This window comes from Lynx canadensis, chromosome B2 (assembly GCF_007474595.2).
Source record: "Lynx canadensis isolate LIC74 chromosome B2, mLynCan4.pri.v2, whole genome shotgun sequence".
NCBI lineage: Eukaryota > Metazoa > Chordata > Mammalia > Carnivora > Felidae > Lynx > Lynx canadensis.
The window spans coordinates 18,487,973-18,510,312 of record NC_044307.1 but is presented as its reverse complement, the minus strand read 5'-3'; the positions used below and the strand labels follow the sequence as shown (position 1 = coordinate 18,510,312).

The window sequence follows — 22,340 nt, the reverse complement described above, 5'->3', positions numbered from 1 at the left end:
GTCTCCAGTGACATACTACTGTCACTATTGGACAGGAGGAAAGAAAATAGATCCTACTATTGGAAAGGAGGAAAGAAAAGATGGAAACAATTTTATCTTTTAGTAGGAACTAAAACTAAAATACTATCAATCACAGCAAAAAAAAAAAAAAGGTAATATATGAAATAAATCTCCATGAAAAAAAAAGTAACAACTAATAACATGTTTTCATTTTGCAAATCTCTTTTCACTTGGAGGTGCTGATGGAATGTGAACTGACAGTAAGTAAATCAACAATTGATTGTGACCGCATTAGATAAAGATTTTTCAGAGCAAAGATGACATCAGTGGAATGTGTTTACTCATTCTACATGGTAACCTGTTTCTCCTTCAATGCCAGTCAGCTTTGACAAGAATGCCCCCATCTGAAACCTTTTGTTTCCTGGGATGTTCAAAAACGTATGCCAGGTAACTAATGAGGAAGAAAACTAAATACCTACAATGGAGGCTAAAGAAGGAAACATGTGAGTGCCATAAATTGGACAGTAAATTTTTCTTATGTAGATTTAACCAATCCCTTGAATTACCATGTGGAAAGTCACCACTGCTTTTTTTTTTCTCACCATGATATGATGTTTGTGCTCTTGTTCTGTTTATCTTTATAATTTTATTCATGATATCTTAATTTATATTTAATATAATATTTAAGGAGTGATACATAAGCGACTGTATTGGTTCAGTAATCATGTAGAAGTTGAGCTCATGTAAATGTCCTTAGTGATTTATAAAAATCCATTTCAGGGGCGCCTGGGTGGCTCAGTCGGTTGAGAGGCCGACTTTGGCTCAGGTCATGATCTCACGGTTCATGAGTTCGAGCCCCACATTGAGCTCTGTGCTGACAGCTCAGAGCCTGGAGCCTGCTTCAGGGTCTGTGTCCCCCCACCCCAATCTCTGCCCCACCCCTGCTTGTGCTCTATTTCTGTCTGTCTTTCAAAAATGAATAAACACCTAAAAAATTTTTTTAATAAATAAAAATAAAAATCCATTCCATCTCCAAAACTTTTTCCATATTAACTACAGAGGTAAATACAGTCCGGCCTACAGAAAATATACTGGTTAATCTGTTAAAGTGTCTTATGAAATCCGTCTTTTATTTATGGAGATTTCATTATGGATTTTACACTTCTACATTTTTGCTGGTATTTGGAGAATGAGGGTTCAGACGTGACTTTCACTCATGCAGAATACTAGATTTGATTCAGTCCCGTTGCCAAATGCCAGTCAGTTGTAAAGAATTTAGAAAAGGGGGTGGCTCAGTGGGTTGAGCATCCCACTCTTCATTTCAGCTCAGGTCCTGATCTCACACTTTTGTGATTTCTGGCCCAGTGTCAGGCTGCGTGCTGAGAGGGAAGAGGTTACTTGAGAGTCTCCCTCTCTCTCGGCCTCTCTCCCCTCTCTCAAAATAAGTCAATAAACTTAAAAAAAAAAAAGTATTTAAAAAAGTAAGGGTAGCTAAGACACCCTGATAAGCTTTTTTTAATGTTTATTTATTTTGAGAGAAAGAAAGAGAGCACCCTAGTAGGGGAATGACAGAGAGAGAGGGAGGAAAAGTCATAAGCAGTCTCTACACTGTCATTGGAGAGTCTGACACAGGGTTCGATCCCAGGAACCTGAGATCATGACCTGAGCCGAAATCAAGAAGTCAGATGCTTAACCAACTGAGCCACCCAGGCACCTTACACACTGGTAAGCTTTTTAGAATGTGCCCCTGGAAGATGCTTGGTTCAAGCTAGCATGTTATTCCTCCACTACCCCAAATCCAATATTTTATTTGTAAAATCAAGACAAAAACTTAAAATAATGTTCCTTATTATGGCATATTACACATAAATCGTGTCTTCCAACCTCCCGAAAGCCTGGTGACTTAATTGAATAAACTAACCCTACGAATTTTTATGAAGACGTTTTCTATCTCCTAGACATTAGAAAGCTTGTAGGAAAGGCATGAAATGACTTAGGTCTGAGAATGACCCAGCCAGAAACAAAACCAATCAATTAGGTGCATAGCTTTAACAAACTTGATCACAGAAGAAATTCAGGGGCGCAACAATACCTTGTTTTTCCAATAAGTATTGAATGAAAAATAAAATAATTTTATTTTTAAACTCTCTTCCTGGACATTTCCTATCATTTATTGTATATGATGTACCTGTTCTTAATCAGTTGCAGATAACTAGGTTTTCCCCTGGGAAGAACGCCATTCTTTCTTTCCTGCCATTTAAGGAGTACCTCCTTTGTGTTGGATATTTTATGTATGAGTCATCTCCTTCTGGCTATATAACTTGTCCCTGGTGATATTTTTTTCCTTTTTGGCCTGAATCAGCTTACCTTTCACAAACAATAACAACACACACACACACACACACACACACACACACACCCCTCTGGAACTACCCATGTGTAACGCTTCTCTCTTTGGTGGATCTGAGCACATAATGTTACATCATGGGTCAACAGAAACACATACAGAAAACAGGAAAGTGTTTCCAAAGTCAACACAATCCATGGGCTACAGACGGCCTTGTGGGGCATGAGTCACAACAGTTAAAATGTCCAAGTTCCCTTTTAAACGGTGACTTCACAAATACCGGATTATTCACGTGTCATGCAAAACAGATCCAAGTACTTTCTTAATTGTATCCAAGTATGTTGATGCTGTTTTCAGATTTCATTACAGACCGTTCATAATATGCTACCTGTGAGCAAGCTTAGCATGAAGTAAAACCGGATGAAGTAAAACTAAATTGTGTGAGGGCTGGGATTGATATTGAGAAACAGCATGAGTTCTGCGTGATACAACATGTACGAAAAATGAGGGAAAAGATTTGGGTGAGTCATGAATCATGCATTCTAGACAGGCATGGGTTGGGAAAATCAAGAGACAATGGGCAGGACCGACATTTCAACTGTTACCTTAGAAAAAGATTATCTTTGGGCACCTGGGTGGCTTAGTCAATTGAGTGTGGGACTTTGGCCCAGGTCATGATCTCGGGGCTCGTGAGTTCGAGCCCCACATGGGGTTCTCTGCTGTCAGCCTACCAGCACGGAGCCCACTTCAGATTCTCTGTCCCCCTGTCTCTGCCCCTCCCCCACTTGTGCTTTCCCCAAAATAAATAAATATTTTTAAAAAAGGAGAGCGATTATTTTAACATTTATCGATGTATATTTGAATGCTGACCTGTTCCAAAGAAGAACTTCCAAGCAGAATTGTATTTTTCTGAACATATCCTTCAGATGCCTCGCTGCCCTCTTTGTGGGATTCCGGTCTCTTTCTGGAATTCACTGTCTCTTCAGAATCCAAAATCTCCTCCTGGCGGCTCCCATCTATTCACCCCAAAAGGATCACACGAAATTTGACTTTCTCTATGTCAATTTAATGTTGGCTTAACACACAGTAATCTAACCACTTTTTTTTTCTTATAAGGGATAAAGCTTGGTTTTCCGTAATCTACAGTTTAAGCAAATTATTTTCTGTCTAATGTACCAGGAAATCGCTAAAGCCCGGAGCAAGTTGTAAGATTAAAACACAACCACAACGCCAACAACTTTTGTTCCTCTTCCTGTGATGCTCACAAAGTGGGTAAAGTATAGGTTCTGCATTCCAGCCTTTTTTCCCACTTACCAAATAGATCCTGAAGTGTAGATACCCTGTGTTTCTGTGCCTTAATATTACATGTTGTTTACCACAACATCTAGCAGTTCTTGTTGGTTTGCTAAAACCAACTCAGGAGATGAAGAGGTTCAGAAGAAGCCAGTGCACTTGGGTTCATTTTTCTTTTCTTTTCTTTTAATGTTTCTTTATTTTTGAGAGAGAGACAGAGACAGAGCATGAGTGGGGGGAGGGGCAGAGAGAGAGGGAGACACAGAATCCGAAGCAGGCTCCAGGCTCTGAGCTGTCAGCACAGAGCCCTATGTGGGGCTTGAACTCACGAACCTGAGCCAAAGTCAGACACTTAACCAACCGAGCCACCCAGGCGCCCCGGGTTCATTTTTCAAGTGGGGAACGCTGAGAACAGTTCCCAAGCTATGCAAACGCAGAGGGACTTTATTTGGGTTGCCCTGTTTATTTGCATAGAAATGCCTGCATGTCTATAAACGCTGCCTGTACGTTATTTCTCTCTCGATCACCTGAAAACGGTAGCATCTACAAAGTGCATTTCTTCATCTAGCTGGATGGACACTGTAAATATAAAACAAACGTCTCTCTTCCAGGCTCGGAAACAAAAACGCCGGAAGATAAAATACGGGATTTTCCACGCCTTCCAAAGTTAGAATTTTAACAAAAATCTAGGCACTTTTAACCAAAGGAAGAGAGCTTGGTTTCCAGCAGGATGTGAGACGGGGAACTGAAGAGAGAGAGCACTGGACTACAGTGTCCAGAGTCCTGTTGGCCTTTCTTCTTTGTTCACGGATACACTGTCTTGCCTTGCACGAGTCTTTAAACCTTCTAGAGCTCAATTATATCCTCGTGTATAATATAGCTGATAAGGAGCCTGACTATTCACTCTGCAAGTTCCATAAGCCTTTTGTAAGCTCACAAATGATTTCGAAAGGCTGTTAGGTGCTACCTGTAAACATGTACCTGGGTGGCTTCCAGGATCCAAGTTGCAAAGACGTGTCAGAATCGAAGGGACGTGATAGAAAAGTGCATTGGTCAATGTTTAGCACACACACACAAAAAGGTATTCAATATCTATTTGCTGACTCAGATATTAGACTAAAAATATAGAAGCCTCACTTACTCAAACATAACCATTTATGATGTTTAATTTTATGTGTCCGCTTGGCTGGGCTGTGGCGTCCAGTTCTTTGTTCACATCCGGGTCTAGATGTTGCCGTCCAATGTGATTTTTAGATGTGATTAACATTTAAAAGGTCAGTAGACTTTGAGCAACATAGATCACCCTTCATGATGTGGGTGGGCCTCACCCAGTCATTGGAAAGCCCTAAGACTAAAAGATCGGGGTGTTCCAAAAAGGAAGGAATTGGGTCTCAAGACTGCAAGCTAGGAAATATGGCCTGAGTTCTTGGCCTGCTGGTCTGCTCTGTGGATTTCCATCTCACGACTGTACCTCTATCTTACTTGAATCTCCAGCCAGCTGTCCTGTGAGATTATGACTCAAGCCTTCAACTCCTGCCTGAATTTCATATCAACTCTTACCTGAATCCCCACCCTACCAGTATGTCCTAAGGATTTCAGACTTGCCAGCCCCCATAACTCTCTCTTTCTATTGGTTCTACTGCATTCTGCTTTCCGGGGGAGTCCTAATTGATTATTCAAGTTAGGATTTCTCAAAACGAGGGATCAAGCTGGCTTGAAAAATGAGTTTGTTTGGTTTATAAAGACAAAATGAAATAAAAAGTCACACAATCTGATCATTAAAAAGCAAACGGGAGATGTATCTAGGCAGGAATAAAATTTTTAGGGGATGCTATTCTGTAAATGGGGATTTAAAAACGGGGCCTAACCTTTAGGATTGTTATGACATTTAAATAAATTAATATTTACACTATTTAGAATAGAATGGTCTTAAGACAGTGCCAGGCACGTAGTAAGAACTCAGTAAATGTTTAGCTGGTGTTAATATTTTCATTATCATCAATTATCTTCACCATCATTTCATCAATTATCAGTTATCATCAGTTATCTTCATTATTCTCTGTATGTGCTTATGATGTCTGCCCACATAATAATTAATAATTTAATCCCCGTAGCTACCCCGTTGTGGCAAGTATGATATGTCCGTTTCACAGAAGTGGCAAAGAAACGTTAAGAAATTGGCCCAAGGTCACACAGTAAATGGTGAAGATTAAACATAAAGTCAATAGAAAAATACCATAAAATATAGAGGGCTTAACCATGAGTCCTGCCTCCTCACATGAATTTTAAAGAATTATTTAAATTAGAAAGACAAAATGATCATTTGAGGAGAACTAAGCAAACACTAAAGAAAAAAAAAATAGAATTTTTCCCCATGAATTTGAATTCATGTGTATACAACTGACACTTAATGCTTTGGTAAAAACTCCAGTGTGGTTCTGGCATGAATTTGTATGTGTTAACCTAAGAATTTAGATTTTAGTTTTTAAGGGATTACCTTTAAATTCCTAGATTAATACACATGAGAATTACTTACTTAAAGAGGCTAACATTCATAAATATGAACTCCCATGCTAAGATTGAAGACAATATACTACTTGTCTTCTATCACCCAAAGCACTTATTTAAAAGCTAAAACACACTCTTTAAAAAGAATGGCTTCATATTAGAGAATCCAAATATGCCATATGCCATTGTAAGATCCCGCAATAGTAAGTAAATCATTTTTGCCATTTAGGGTTATAAATTCTATGTACTTATAGAAAATTGGGCCATGTTTAGCTTTCCCCCCAACTTTAGCTATATTTAGGGATTTGCAGCCATCAGAAGCACACATAGGTCACCAATCAATGGTTATATTTAGAAAATACAGATTAGCTTTTGCAAGAAACCGTCTTAATGAATTTGCAACTAATGTTAATACAAAAGGTTGAAAATAATTAGTCTCTTACCTTGGGCTTCTCCTTGTCCTCTCTCCTCAAACAGCTTCATTAATCGATCATTGAGAATTCTAGTATCAACTTGCAGGGGTGCTAAAAGAACATATTTATGGTAACTTTCTCATCAGTTAATTTAATTACAAAAAGAAATTATCAACCATTATGGCTATTTGGTTATTTATAGGTCATAGACACAAATTCCATCCAATATGCTGCCTTGTTCTGAAATTAAAAAAAAAAAAACCTTTAGTAAATCAATGATAACTGGAACAAGGACTTTTAAATGTATATCACAGGCTATTCATAATAGGATACTTCTTCTCCATTAAAAGTCATCTGATATTCAATGGAATATGGTATATACTACACAAGAGTCATTTCAGAACAAGCCATTATGGTTTGTCAAATCATAGAAAAGAATATTTAAGCAAAATGAATATTTTCTACTAATACTCGCTGTATATCTTATTTTTTACTGAATATATATAGGAAAAAACAAACTTGGGTGGTGTTAGGTGGTCTTAGATTCCCATATATATGCTAATGCAATATAATAGCAAATACAAATGCTACTTAGTTCTTTTGTGAACCTAAAGTAACAAGGTTATGTCAGTACAAAAAACACAAACAACCAAAGAATCAAAGAAAAAACACATAATCATAAAAACACGACACTGGAAGAGGGTTTAAAGAATCATCCAGGTAGATTTGCTGCTGGAAAGAACCAAACATAAACGATGCCAATGTGGATGACCACCCCAGTCTTAGAATTCGAATATACATACATACATCAAATATGTTCCCCTTCCCATAGAAGGCAAGTGAACCAGCTAAACTGTGGTTGCACTTTTACAGTAGTAGTTTTAATCCAGCCCAAGTATTCCTACTACTTATCTCTCTCTTTGCACTCCATGGGTGAGCCAATGCTGAAGATGGTCATTAAACTCTGCAACTCACACCTGAAACTCTACCACCAAGTGGTCTAGAAGAGCCTTGAGGGGTCTTCACTGAGCCAGTTAGAAGCTCCTGAAAATTCCAGGTCTCCCCTTTCTATCCATGCCTATGATCTTTTGAACATTAGTGTTGGGGAAAAAATCCAGCGTAGCCTATACTCATAGGCTTAGGTTGCTGGAGCCAGATAGAATGGTTGAAAGGGCAACCTAAAAAGGTCTTTAAAGTTAGTAGCTTCTGCTCATTGATTCCTGCAGATGGCTTTCCCAAGTAGCAGTTGACCTGCAAGCGTTCTTTTCCTGACAAGGGCCAGCACAAACCTCCTACCACCCCAACACTTTGGGAAAATGGAGAGGGGCCATTTCTGGAAGCCATTTTGCAAATTTTGCATCAGGGAAGCATGAACTTGCATTCCAGCATTGCCTGGATCTTTATAACTCTTAGTGGAACAGTTACAAAACTTACAAAGCTGATATATGGCTCATAAAAGAATCTTATTTGGAAGTTAACAATGAGCAATAGCAAAGGCATAGATGGGGAAATACCTACAGATGTAATAAAAGCTTCAATATAAGGACTTGGTGGTCCTGACACACCGATGGGGGTCACAGACAAGAATAAATGAACATGCATTTGGATGTTAAAACAAATGGATAGCCAAAAGGTAAATGGGATCAATACAGAGATAACATCTTTAGAGAGAGGCAAACCTACGTCCAGATCCCAACTCTGCCACTTACTCGCTCTGTAACCTGAGGCAGATTCTTAGAGCCCCTGAACTCGAATCTCCTTGCCCCAAAGATGAAATGGTTGTGAGGGTTAAGAAGATAACACACATAAAGCACCTCACTTCATTCCTGGCATAGAGTAGGTACCCAGTAAAGGGCAGCCACCCCCCCCCTTTACTTGTTTGTTAACCATTTAGCAAGTGTATGAAGTACATACTTTTTCAATAGTTTAGATTCTGTGATTCTGAATTAGTGTTTGTGTTTTCACTATGAAGTAATGAATTCTAGACCACTTTTGGGGTGTTGTATGAGAGAAACCTGAATAAGAGACCCCTAACCAATAATTGTTATAGATAGAGGTTCTGGTTTCTTTACTTACCAGGCAGACCCGGTAGGGAAACCCCCTCAATGATGCCCCAATAAAACCCTGGAGAGTCAAACGGGTTACATAAGACAGAAACTGAAAACAAGAGAATGTCCCCTTCAAACTCAAATTCAACAATTTGGATGAATCTGCTTATTTTCCGCTCCAGAAATTTTCCCAAAGGGAAAGGTAGAGAAAGCCAACAGCACAAATGTAACTCCCGAGGGGAAAGAGAACAGAGAAAGCCAAAGATGGGGGTCCCCTCCATGCTTGCCAGATCTCTGTGATCTTAAGAAAAATACTAAATCTCTCTAAGCTTGTTTCTTCATCTTAAAAGTGGAAATAGTAACAACTACTTTGGGTGATTTTGCATTGGTTGGTCAGAGCTACTATACCCACCTGAAGACATCCCTTGAGCACTCAGTAAGTCATAATAACCAATGTTTACAGAAGACTTGCCAGGTTTTGGATACTATGCTTAGCACTTCACGTTCGTTTAGTCATTTATACATGAACTCAACAAATATTCCTCAAGTCGACTCATGTTCTATGCCATCTGCTGTGGTAAGATTTAAAAATTCATCAGCATGGGGCACCTGGGTGGCTCAGTCGGTTAAGTGTCCGACTCTTGGTTTCAGCTCAGGTCGCGATCTCACAGTTTTGTGAGTTCAAGCCCCTTGTCTAACTCTGTGCTGGCAGGGCAGGGCCTGCTTGGGATTCTCTGTCTCCCTCTCTCTCTCTGCCCCTCCCCTCACGCTGACTCTGTCTCTCTCAAAATAAAAAAAGTTCATCAGTGAGCAAGGTAAGCAATATCTCTGCCCTCTGTGTTCAGAATATGGGGAGAAATACATATCATGGATAACCTCACTAATAAAGAGATTAGTGATCATTTGGTATGAGTGTGATAAAGAAGGTATACAGGGAAACATCACCTTGGTTAGTCAAGGGAGTTGAAAATTGACATTTAAGCCAAAACTTCGGGAAGAGAGTCCAATGGCCAGTAAGGAGGCTGCCCCAGCACCTGTGAGTATCTGGTGTCCAGAAAGAGCTCCATGAATATAAAGAACAAAAAGAAGTCCCGCGTGGCCAGAGCGCAGTGAGCACATGGCAGGAACCTGAGATGAAGGACAGTATATTGGTCTTTACCTTGAAAGCAACAGGCAACAATAAGAAAGCATCAATGAGGGAGTGGCAAGATGCTGTGTGGACAACAGATTAAAGGAGAGAAGGCACGGATGTGGACAAAAGCGGTCCAAAATATTCCAGATAGGAGCTGGTGTTCACTCGAGACTGGGTAGGAACAGCAGAGATGCTGAGAGGCAACAAAGAACGAGATCTCATGTATCTTGTGATTCCCGTGTCAGCAAATAAACATTAGGTGCTATATATGAGCCAAACATTACGCTGGAGTCTAAGGACCTTTAAGGTTTAGTGGAAAAGAAAGCTGCTAAAGAAATAAGTATAGCGATAAATATGTAAATAATAACTAGGATGCATGTCAAAGGAAAAAGAGTGATGAGAGAAAGAGAAGCATAATTAAAGTCTGGTGATCAGGGAAAACACATTTCGTGTGTCAAATCCATGGGCCTCAACACTCTGTAAGGTATTATTATGAATTAGTTATTATTAAATAAATTCAACATGTGATGGTTAACTTGATGTGTCAACTGGGGGTAAGCTGTGGGGCCCAGTGGTTTGATCAAACGTCAGTCTTGATACTGCTGTGACAGTATTTCTTAGATGTGATTGACATTTACGTTGGTACACTTTGAGTAAAGCGAATTACTCTACAGAATGTGGGTGGGCCTCATCCGATCAGTTGAAGACATACGGGAAAATGCAGGTTTCCCAAAGAAGTCATTCTCCTCAACACTGCAAGATAGAAACTATGCCTCAATTCCAGTCTGTTGCCCTGATGAATTCAGTCTCAAGACTGCATATCAATGCTTGTCTGAATTTCACATCAACTTTTACCCGAATCTCCATCCTACCAGCCTGCCCTATTGCCCTGCAGATCGACTTGCCAGCCCCCACAGTCACATGAACCAATTTCGGAAAATAAAAATAAATCTCCCTTTCTTTTTGTCACTCTTTCTCTCTCCCTGTGTGTGTGTGTGTGTGTGTGTGTATGCACACACATATATATACATAAAATATAGGTATTATATACATGTATATTATATGCATTATGTAATACATACAAACAAAAAGAGAGCCTATTTATTGGTTCTGTGCTCTGTTTCTTTGGAGAACCCTGATACGTAAGCTAATATTACCTACATCAAATCATATACACATGTAAAATAATAAAACGCTGTGCAGCTTTGGAGTGGATGGTATATAGAAGCACTGAGATCTGAAGTCCATATTAAGTAAAGTGTATTTACCAAGAGCCAAGAACCAATTGTCCATTGTTTCTACAATCTTTGTTACATAAAAATTAACATACTATCCTGCCAGGACTTCTTGCTAAAAAGAGAAAATGGCGGTGGTGTTGGTAGATTGTTGACACTGAAAAAGAGTCATAAATTCTACAAAACATTGAACGTTGTCTAACATCTGTCCCTTTATATTTAGATTCCAGGAAGCACAAAGTAAGATAAGTGCTTGAGTATAGGTATAATACCGTCCTCTATTTCTCATACATTTACTTCTCCCTTTTTTGGTTCCCCCAAAATCCCTCTTTCATCTATATTTGAACTCTGCTTTCACCATATACATTTACATTTCTATTATACGCTGCCTCAAACTGTTTTGGAAGTAAGTAGAGAACAAATTATAAATAGCTTTGCCACACCTACTGTAAGAATCAAGATGATTCTCGGCAATGAGACTGACAACCTTCCAAAAAATGTCGACATCACTCTGAAGGGAAGCACTGATCTCATGAAGGGCCCCGGAGGAATCCTGTGAAGGGACTTAAATCATGTCAATACAGGGGCACCTGGGTGGCGCAGTCGGTTAAGCGTCCGACTTCAGCCAGGTCACGATCTCGCGGTCCGTGAGTTCGAGCCCCGCGTCAGGCTCTGGGCTGATGGCTCAGAGCCTGGAGCCTGTTTCCGATTCTGTCTCCCTCTCTCTCTGCCCCTCCCCCATTCATGCTCTCTCTCTGTCCCAAAAATAAATAAACGTTGAAAAAAAAAAATCATGTCAATACAGAACTCAGTCTCTTTGGAAAGAAAAGGAAGAGGTTCTGACTTGACAAATGGTGGGAAACAGAAAAGAACTGGCAGGGCACCTGGGTGGCTCAGTCGGTTGGGCGTCCAACTTCGGCTCAGGTCATGATCTCACAGTTCGTGGGTTCGAGCCCCGTGTAGAGCTCTATGCTGACAGCTCAGAGCTTGGAGCCTGTTTTGGATTCCGTGTTTCCCTCTCTCTCTGCTCCTTCCCTGCTCACACCCTGTCTCTCTCTCTCTCTCAAAAATAAAATAAATATTTTTTAAAAATTTTTAAAAAAGAAAAAACTGGCTACTCTTTGCAGCATCCGTAGTCACATACAGACCACGGTCAAGGGCGTTACACTGGGCTTCCGTTACAACACCAGGTCTATGGATGCTCACTTCCCCATCAACATTGCTATTCAGGAGAATGGTTCTCCTGTTGGAATCCGGAATTTCTTGGGTGAGAAATACATCTGCTGGGTTTAGATGAGGCCCGACATTGTTTGTTCAATCTCTCAAGCCCAGAAAGATGAGTGAATTCTTGAAGGAAACGACATTGAACTTGGATTGAACTCAGTTGCTTTGACTAGGTAAGCTACAACAGTTAAAAACAAGGATGTCAGAAAATTTGGGAATGTTATCTATGTTTCTGAGAAAGGAACAGATCACCAGGGCTGATGAGTAAGATCTAAGTCGTCGAGCTACAGAAACAGCAAGATGCCGGTGATTTTTCAGACTTATCTGTGATATTTTCAAGATGCGATAAAAGCTGTATTGACTCGGGGGGAAAAAAGCAAATGATAAACAAATGAATATGAGAACAAAGCTGAACCAGGGTGAAGATAGACGGCAAACGATGTAAAGATGGCCACCTGCTTGAAAATGTAGGACCCAGAGGGAAGTACAGGCATTGGACAATCACTGCAGACTAAGGAAGAGTGACCCACAATATTTTATTCTATTACACTTACTTGTCCATGGTTAGAGCCATTCATATCTTATCGAACATCTTATTAAGTCAACTTTCGTCCTTACATTACAAAAATTCCCCCAATGCAACTATATATTGTAATCTCCGAGGAATTAAAACAGACTTCAGGAAGAATCCAACCAATAACTCCTCTCCAGAATTCACTGGGATTACCTTTCATCCCCCAAGTGTATTTGGCAAATAAAAGGCTGGGATTTTTTTTTTCAGTTTTCAGTTCACCTTACTTTGGGCTACTGCTAAAAACTATCCTGAGAGTAAGTCCTCGCCTTCTCTTGTACATGTCTCTTTTGATGATATCCGTGGATTCTGTATCGTCTAAAATTAGGCATAGTTACTGAAAACTGTCTTTTCAAAAAATGTTTGCACTGGGGCGCCTGGGTGGCGCAGTCGGTTAAGCGTCCGACTTCAGCCAGGTCACGATCTCGCGGTCCGTGAGTTCGAGCCCCGCGTCAGGCTCTGGGCTGATGGCTCAGAGCCTGGAGCCTGTTTCTGATTCTGTGTCTCCCTCTCTCTCTGCCCCTCCCCCTCTCTCTCTGCCCCTCCCCCGTTCATGCTCTGTCTCTCTCTGTCCCAAAAATAAATAAACGTTGAAAAAAAAATTAAAAAAAAAAAAATGTTTGCACTGTGTTTGATCCCTTTTATCGGAGGATTTACCCCTCTCTTTCACTAAAAAGTGCAGATTCAGTGACTGGCGCCCAACGGTGAAATACGGTCTTTGTTATTTTACAACTGCAACCAGACTCGAGGTTACAGAAGAAGAAATCAGAAGAAGTCATATCACTGCACCTTGTGGTTCAAAACTTAAGTGGTGGTTCCATGCGTTCCAATGAAAGGAATTCAGTAGTCACTAGGCAAGGAAGCTCCACATGCTAGATGAATTTTGCACTGCATCCAAGAATGCTCATTTTAAGCTCAAAGAGCAGAGGCGGCATTTGTAAAGGAATGATGCGCCTCATATACATAACACAGGCCTTATAATGACACCAAACTGCTTAAGGCCCCGTGTCAAATGAAAGCAAATTCTTGCTGCTTCTATCTGACCAGCTGGCTGTCCTTGATCAAAAATTACCTTCGCTGCCCATCACGTTGTTAGTGGTTAAAACTTACCATTTAAATTGTAAGCTGCAAAATCTAAACGGAACTGCATGTGTGATCTTTGTCACCTCATTTTCATGAATGGAAAAGAATATTCTGACACAAAAATTACATACTTAATTCTAGCTCACCCTCTCTGCTGACCTCCATCCCACACTGCCTTGGGTTTATTTCCTCATCCATCAGTGGGTCAAAGTAATTTCTGCTGTATTCATTTCCTGTGGAAAGTACACGAAGTAAGGGTCAGTGATTATTAGAAGCACATGAACCAAAATGTTAATTTTGAAATCGACACCAGCACAGAAGGGCCATTTTAGCTACTTTATAAGCTTAATTTTTGTACAAGTCCTTCCAGGCCTCCTTTTTTGTAATTATCATCTTGCAAAAGGTCAGAAAAGGTAATTCAAGAAACAAGTTCATGCTATCTTTCGGTTGCTAAAAAATTAATGAGAAAATTATCAAATGTAGACTTTAGAATAATAATATAAAAAACTTAAGCAAAATTATGTTTAGGATAGACTCAAAAAATGGACACTGTTGGATTACAGTGATGTTTCAAGTTCACCAATCGTTGTGTTTGCCTGCTTGTGTATCATTCCCAAAGTAAACTGTGTTGTTGTTTCCGGAATTCTATCATCGACTTACTAGTACCTTCATTATGAGAAACTGTAGAAAATTTCCATGTTGACAGTTGAACAAAAAGAGAGAGAGAGAGAGAAAATAGAGAGAGAGAGAGAGGAGGAGGGAGGGAAGGAAGGAAGGAAGGAAGGAAGGAAGGAAGGAAAGAAAAGGAAGGAAGGAGGAAAAGAAGGAAGGAAGGAAGGAAGGGAAGGAAGGAAGGAAGGGAGGAGGAAAGAAAGGAAGGAAGGAAAGGAGGAAGGAAGGAGGAAAGGAGGGAAGAAAGGAATGGAAGGAAGGAAGGAAGGGAGGGAGGGAGGAAGGAGGAAAGGAGGGAAGGAAAGGAAGGAAGGAAAGAAGGAAGGAAGGAAGGAAGGAAGGAAGGAAGGGAGGAAGGAGGAAAGGAGGGAAGGAAGGAAAGGAAGGAAGGAAGGAAGGAAGGAAGGAAGGAAGGAAGGAAGGGGGAGAGAGACAGAGAAAAAGAAAAGAAAGTGAGAGATGGTATTGCTTATAGGTCTTTTTTGTTCTGTCAAGTTAAGTTACATGAAGGGAAGTTACCAATGATGCAGTCAGAAATTTGGTCAAAACACATCAACGCTCTCAACAAACGAACCAAAAACTCTCACTTTATGTTTCCCACTTACCTTTGTCCTTATCCCGATAATCAACCTGCAGCATCGAATATGACTTTGTAAGAGAGAAAAGGGCCTGTTATCAATTTTCCAAATCTAGTTTCATACTTCCTGCAGACCGAAATGTACATGTCCGTTGCTAGTAATTTGAATTCAGTAAAATATAACCTACTCTGACGATAATTCAAGTTGCCTCCAACACTGTCCAAGAAATAAAGCATCGTAGTCTGAAAACAATAGTACTTTTGAAAGTATTATTCACAGGAAAGGGTTAACATATACTAGGCACACGGTGATACTCCACGGTATATTTGATTTAGGATCAAAAATAATCCAACCAGCGTTTCCTTTTCCAAGACTAAATGGAATTTTGATATGAACCGAGGTTTAATTTATATTTCTGGACTGGCACATTTTTGCTGTCAGTCTCTGTTCCATCAACGTAGTAAGTACAAGAACTGAAAATCTGCTTTTCCTTGAGGTCTCAATAAAGGAAAAAAATAAATAAATGAGTTTCATTTTTGTTACTTTATCTGTCAACAACTACTAGGCTGGTATGAATCTTGGCAGTATGTAATCAAAGTCTTGTGTACTGCAATAACACAGCCGTTCTCCCTCATTCACTGTGATTGTTTTTGGTTTTTTTCCCCCTCTACCACAAAGCACTGTGGTACCCTAAGCTCAGTCTTCCATATGCTCGCAAAATAACTCGCCTATATGAGAGCGCAAGGGGTGGTCTATTTCTTACTATTAATGGAAGCGACAGCCGTCAACAATCGGTGCCCAGATCCTGCAATCCCCCCCCCCATCAAGCACAAAACTCAATTCTTTGTCTCCTGAAACGACTTAGTAAATAACACCGAGAGAATCAAGACCTTGGAGAAAGAAACAGAGGGAAGTCATTTTTAACCAAAAGTCTGGAGAAGTTGATTTGCTTTGTAACCAAATGTATTAGCCAAATTTATTTGGTTCGTAACCATTTTCAATCCCTGCTGTCAGTGGAGAGATGAGGGTCCCGCCCAGCTGTGCAAGGGGGCCTGCCCCGTGGGATTGCTGGGAGACTCCAGCCCCCACTCCCCGAGTGTCCCCTCAGGGCTGGGTGCTTCCGCAAGCCCCTGGGAGGTGGGCCCCTCAAAGGTCCACGTATGGTTTTGACATCTATGCAAATCGTTCCTCCCACATTCATTCTGGGCAGAGGCACACATGTAAGTTATAAATGCCATGCCTGGAGTGATTTATGTTGTGCTCCGCATTCTGGGAGAGGACAGGTAAACGCTAATAAGGAATCTTTACAAAGTAAGACAGGCAATCCACAGGTTCCCTTTTAGCATCCCCAAATTTTAGCTTATCTTATCTTTCTTATCTTATGTTATCTTGTTATATTAATGTTATGTAACTCATATAGTTTATATAATTCATATCTTTATATAATTCATGTATTTTATATAATTTATATATCATTATGTAGTTCATATAATTTATGTAATTTGTACATTTTTGTATATTTCATAACTTCATATATTTTTATATAATTCATATACCTTCATATAATCCACATATTTTATGTAACTCATATATTTTTTGTATTTCATATATTTTATATAATTCATATATTTTATGAATATATATTTCATGTATTTTATATATTTTATAGAATTCATTATTTCTATTTCATATATTTATATAATTCATTTTTTATATAATTCATATATCTTAATTCATATGTCTTTATAAAATTCATATATGTTGTATAATTCATATATTTTTACAATTTGTGTATTTTCCACTATATTTTACATCATGTTGTACATTGTGTTACATATACAATATAATATATAACATATATTATACTTGATCTATAATATTATGCTTGTTTATTGTCTGTCTCCCCTACTAAAAAAAAAAATCAAAACCTAAAAAACATGTTTTCAGACTAACCTAAAATAAAATTGTTCCATGGGGACAATGACATTATCTCTTTGTTTACTGCAGCCCCCTCGGGGTCTAAAAGTGTGCCTGGCACACAGAGGTACTCATAACATCTGAATTCATTTGTTAAATCAACCCTTCTCAGAAACCTACTGCAAATTCTTCCCTGTCTGAGATGATTTGTCTTGATTAACTGAACGACTTTTTTCCCACTCTTTATTCATCTCTTCCTTTCTATTCCCCACCCCCTCTATCCTTTCCTCCAAGATCCCTCTTCCCTTTGCTCTTTAAGTGCTTTCTAGGAACAAAATATTATGTTTGTGGATTTTAACAAGGAACAAACAAAGCACCATGGCCTCTGCCTTCAGAGCACAATGAGCTCAGAGAACAAGGAAGGGAAACTATGCAGTCTGGTAAGATTTAATACTGTGGTGGGGCGCCTGGGTGGCTCAGTCGGTTGAGCGGCCGACTTCGGCTCAGGTCATGATCTCGCGGTCCGTGAGTTCGAGCCCCGCATCGGGCTCTGTGCTGACAGCTCAGAGCCTGGAGCCTGTTTCAGACTCTGTGTCTCCCTCTCTCTGACCCTCCCCGTTCATGCTCTGTCTCTCTCCGTCTCAAAAATAAATAAACGCTAAAAAAAAAAAAATTTAAAAAAAAAAATTTAATACTGTGGTAAAGGAGTTCTGTTCTAGCACACAGCAGGAACATCTAACCCGTAACACTGGGGACTTAGAGAAGACTCCCGGAGAAATTGCTACCTGACGTTAAGTTTCAAAATGTGATCGGGAATTAGCCAAATCTAAAACTACAGGGGAAAGGAATTTTTCATGGAAGGGGAAGCATGGGCAAAGGCGAAAAGATACAAAGAGCCTAAAGACATGAGAAGCGTGTTTCGTTAGCAGATGCTGTTCGATTTTGCTCAGTCCCCTGAAGTTCCAATATCGTAAAGTAAGTAATGGCGTCCAGACTTCCTCGCTAGTCCCAGAATGGAGTTTAACTCATGTTTTTGTTCAAACGATTATTACGTTTTTGCACTTTCTGCTGGTATGATGTTTCCTATCTATTCATTCTACCAGTATTTACTGAGTGCTTTTTATGTGAATATGTCAGTAAAGTAAAATGCTCAAATATCCTTCCCCTCCCAGAGCTTACATTCTGGGAGTGGAAGAATAAAGGCAAACAAATATGTATATTTTATAGGTTTTGTGGGGGTTTTTTTGATGGTGATAAGTGTTGTGGGAAAAAATGAGAGCCAGATAAGGATGATGACGCAACTCAAGGACGAGTAAGGGTCACGTGTTTTGCATATGCCTTTGTTTCACACTAAGAATTACACTCAAGATCAAAATCACTGTATTCTCAAGACTATAGAGATAGTGACGCCATACTGCAATACTTAAAACCTATTATTTATAACGTCTTATGATTTTGCCAAGTTCTTGCTATACAATAAATCAGCCTATGAGTCAGATAAGAACCTACACTTAAATGGCAGAACAATTCCTCCTCTTTACGGTTATGTCTTGCCCTGATAAACCACTAACCTGAATACAGTAGGCTAAATCCAGTAGTCTAAGACAGTAAAGCACAGCAAACCTATGATACATTCGGAAACAACAGACTTCATCCTAACACTACTAGCTCCTTTGCTCAAGTTTCATTGGATAGTGTGAGGATATAATAAAGTGGGATGGCTTTTGAATAGGGCGTAAATTACCAGAAGGTAGGTTGCTAATAGGATAAATTTCTGAAAGTGCCCTAGTCATTCAGAATATGCATTTGGATATATCTAAAATCATCTCACAGGAAAATTAATAGACCCACTGAGAAATTCAAAGTAGGGCATCTAGCAACATACATACAACAGATTCTAATTTCGCTGGCATTTAACTGTTTGTTATATTCAGATGAATAATCTGACAGCCCCACGTGTAAATATATATCTTACAGGATGCATTGAAGCAATTGGAGGTGATACATAAATTAATAAAGCAGGACACTGGTCTTACAGGCACTCTTGGTACTCTATTTTTGTTTCCAACTTCCTAGAATTAGCCGTTCAATGTTTAGAATCAGCCTCAGTTGATTCATTTCTTGTGCTATTTTTTTACTGAACGGGGGGTGGAGAACACATGTACTTGCCTCTGCCCTTCCACACATATCAGGTTTTCCTATCATTTAACTCAGAGCAGCACAGAATGTAATCAGGGCTTTTACTTAAATTACAGTGTACATGAACTTTGGTCAGGAAATACTCCAGTGTGCACCCATGCAGTTCCTTGGGGGCTGTAAGAGCGAGAACGAAATTGCCCACCAGAGGAAGGTTAGTGTGAATCATGGCAGTGTCTTGGCTCAACGAGGCAATCACTTCCTTTCAAATCAGCTCCATTAGCTCCCGAGGAAGAAAATCTGAAGGCATCTATCTGTTCCTTGGGAGGTTTTTATCGACTCCATTCTTGTCCTTTTCCTGTGAATCCACCTGTTTCAGCTCAGCCTTTTATCACCAACCATCATGTTTTCTGTGATATACTGTCAGTGAAATAAAAATAGGAGAACTGCATGCAAACTAAATCACTAACTAAACGGTTTACATTCTATGATGCTAGCCATGCACCAAAATTTTACAAACTAGGATATTCTCCCGAACACTATTCCTTTTAAAGGCATGAAGGCTACGTAAGTATAATGAAACTGAATTGCTATGCACTTTATGAATACATTTGGGAAACCTTCCTAGTTTCCCCTCTTTGAAAATCCAGTATGAAGAACTCAGGTTTAAATGTCCACAATGCTAGTTTACATATACATATGTGGAAATCAGGGGCTGTAGTAGAATATAGAAAGTGAAAACTATGTCAAACTTATACATGCCTTACCATACTAAATCAATCCAAATACTGTTTTATAAGGTTGATTTACAAACATTTTATATATATATACATATATATGTGTGTGTGTATATATACACACACACATATATATTATGTTTGTAATATATATAATATAAATAATAAATATAAGTAAATATATAATATCTAATATTGTAATATATAAATACAATATTATAATATATATTATGTATATAATAAATAATATAATAAAATATAAAATATATGTGTGTGTGTGTGTATATATATATATATATATATATTTTAAATAGGCTTCATGCCCAGCACAGAGCCCAACGTGGGGCTGAGATCAATGCCTGGGCTGAGATCAATGCCTGAGCTGAGATCAAGAGTCAGATGCTTGGGGCGCCTGGGTGGCTCAGTCCGTTGAGTGTCCGACTTCGGCTCAGGTCAGGATCTCGCGGTTCGTTACTTCGAGCCCCCCCATTGGGCCCTGTGCTGACAGCTCAGAGCCTGGAGCCTGCTTTGGATTCTGTGTCTCCCCCTCTCGCTCCCTGCTCACACTCTGTCTCTCTCTCTCTCTCTCTCTCTCTGAAAAATAAATAAACTTAAAAAAAATTTAAAATAAAAAAAAAGAGTCAGATGCTTAATCAATAGTCACACAGGCACCCCCAAACATATTTTACATTTAACTTAAAGGCAACTAAACATACAAGAATACGTCTTACTGTGATAAAGCATAGTATTATACTAAATATTTAAACAGCACAACACAACCCAAATAAACATCCAAAAATAAAAGTTAATGACAAGAACTCAAAGTGTGATTCAGATGTTCACTATCAATACTATTATTCAGCACTCTCTTAAAATCTTGGCCAAAGCAGTTAGAACAAACATAAAGGGGTAGATGAGCTCAAACTATTGAAAATCATTATATCTTATGCAATTATTACTTGAAGATGATATGCTTCCCTACCATGAAAACATAAGAGATGTAACCAAAAAACTTTTAGAACAAAGGAGGTATTGTTGGCACAATAGCTTGAAAATAACCAGATAATCGTTAAGAATCATTAACTTTTCTAAATACCAACAATAGCCACTTAGAAGACAAAATGAGTATAGAAAAGCAACACCCAGGGGCACCTGGGTGGCTCAGTGGGTTAAGCATCCAACTTCAGCTCAGGTCATGACCTCATGGTTTGTGGGTTCGAGCCCCACATCGAGCTCTGTGCTGATAGCACCGAGCCTGGAGCGTGCTTCAGATTCTGGGTCTCCCTTTCTGTCCCTCCCCCCACACACTTTGTCTCTTTGTCACTCTCAACGAATAAACATTAAAACAAAAAGTTTTTTAAGAAAAGGAACACCCAGAAAAGCTCCAGAGCGCTCTCAAAAATTAAATTATTTATATTAGATTTTGCCTAGGAGTCCGTTGGTCGTCATCAAGAGTATTCGTCTTACTCAGAAATTCAAACTGAAAGGCATGAATTTCTTTAACAGCCGGGTTAAAAACAGCAAACGGATAATAGTTCTTTTTTCATCTTTACAGACAAGCTAGCCTGTGCCAATTACTTGACCACTAACCCTGTATTCCAGAACGGGTGCCCTGTTGGGCAAATTCGCCTTCTCAACTGCTTATTCTTACTTCCTTTCCACATCTTGTGGGTATTTGAGATATCAGTGATTTGGAAATCTAAATAGGGTAACAGTAGAAGTTTGCTAACAAGTACTAATTAATTGAGCCATATTCTTTCTTCCCCGAAGGCCCTCCCTCGTGGTAGATTATGAGGCATCTTAACTTTCAAACCACCATAGTGCCGTTGAGTGCATAATTCCTGCAGGGCATTATCCCACAGCACCTCGAGGCATTAATGCATCCTGTGCTCCCCTGGACCTCAAATCCGCAGTGGTAGAGTGTGTCCCTAAGTAGCTAGCTCCTAAACTGGAAGATCTTTCCATTACTTAAGTAATGGCGATAATTCAAAGGTGAAGTATAAATATACTATTTTTTTTACACATGTTTCAAAGTCCTTCCAAAAATATCAAGGTGGATTTCCTTTTTTTTTTTTTCTAGCTTGAAGCCTGGCAGCATGATTCTACATGTAAATAAATTGATGTATGTAGCGTGCACTATTGCCTTTCAAATTAGGACCTACCTGAAATTAAACATCAATCACCCTCTAATCTTTTTTTTTTTTGAGAGAGAGATAGGGAGAGAGAAAGTGAGCAGGGGAGAGGGGAGGGGGGCAGAGGCAGAGAAAGAATGCCAGGCAGGCTTGCATTGTCAGTGCAGAGCCTAACACGAAGCTCGTTCCCACGACCCAGGGATCATGACTTGTGCCGAAATCAAGAGTGGGACGCTCAACTCACTGAGCCACCCCAGAGCCCCACCCTAACCTTTTTTATTGCGCCATCATTCATTTAATAATACGTCTTCCTC

General features: G+C 39.5%; 1 pseudogene; it reads left to right on the top strand.

Moving 5' to 3' along the window:
* The window catches only part of LOC115514868, a 52,857-nt pseudogene extending 40,396 nt beyond the window's left edge, over positions 1 to 12,461 (top strand).
* The last annotated feature ends 9,879 nt before the right edge of the window (positions 12,462 to 22,340 follow it).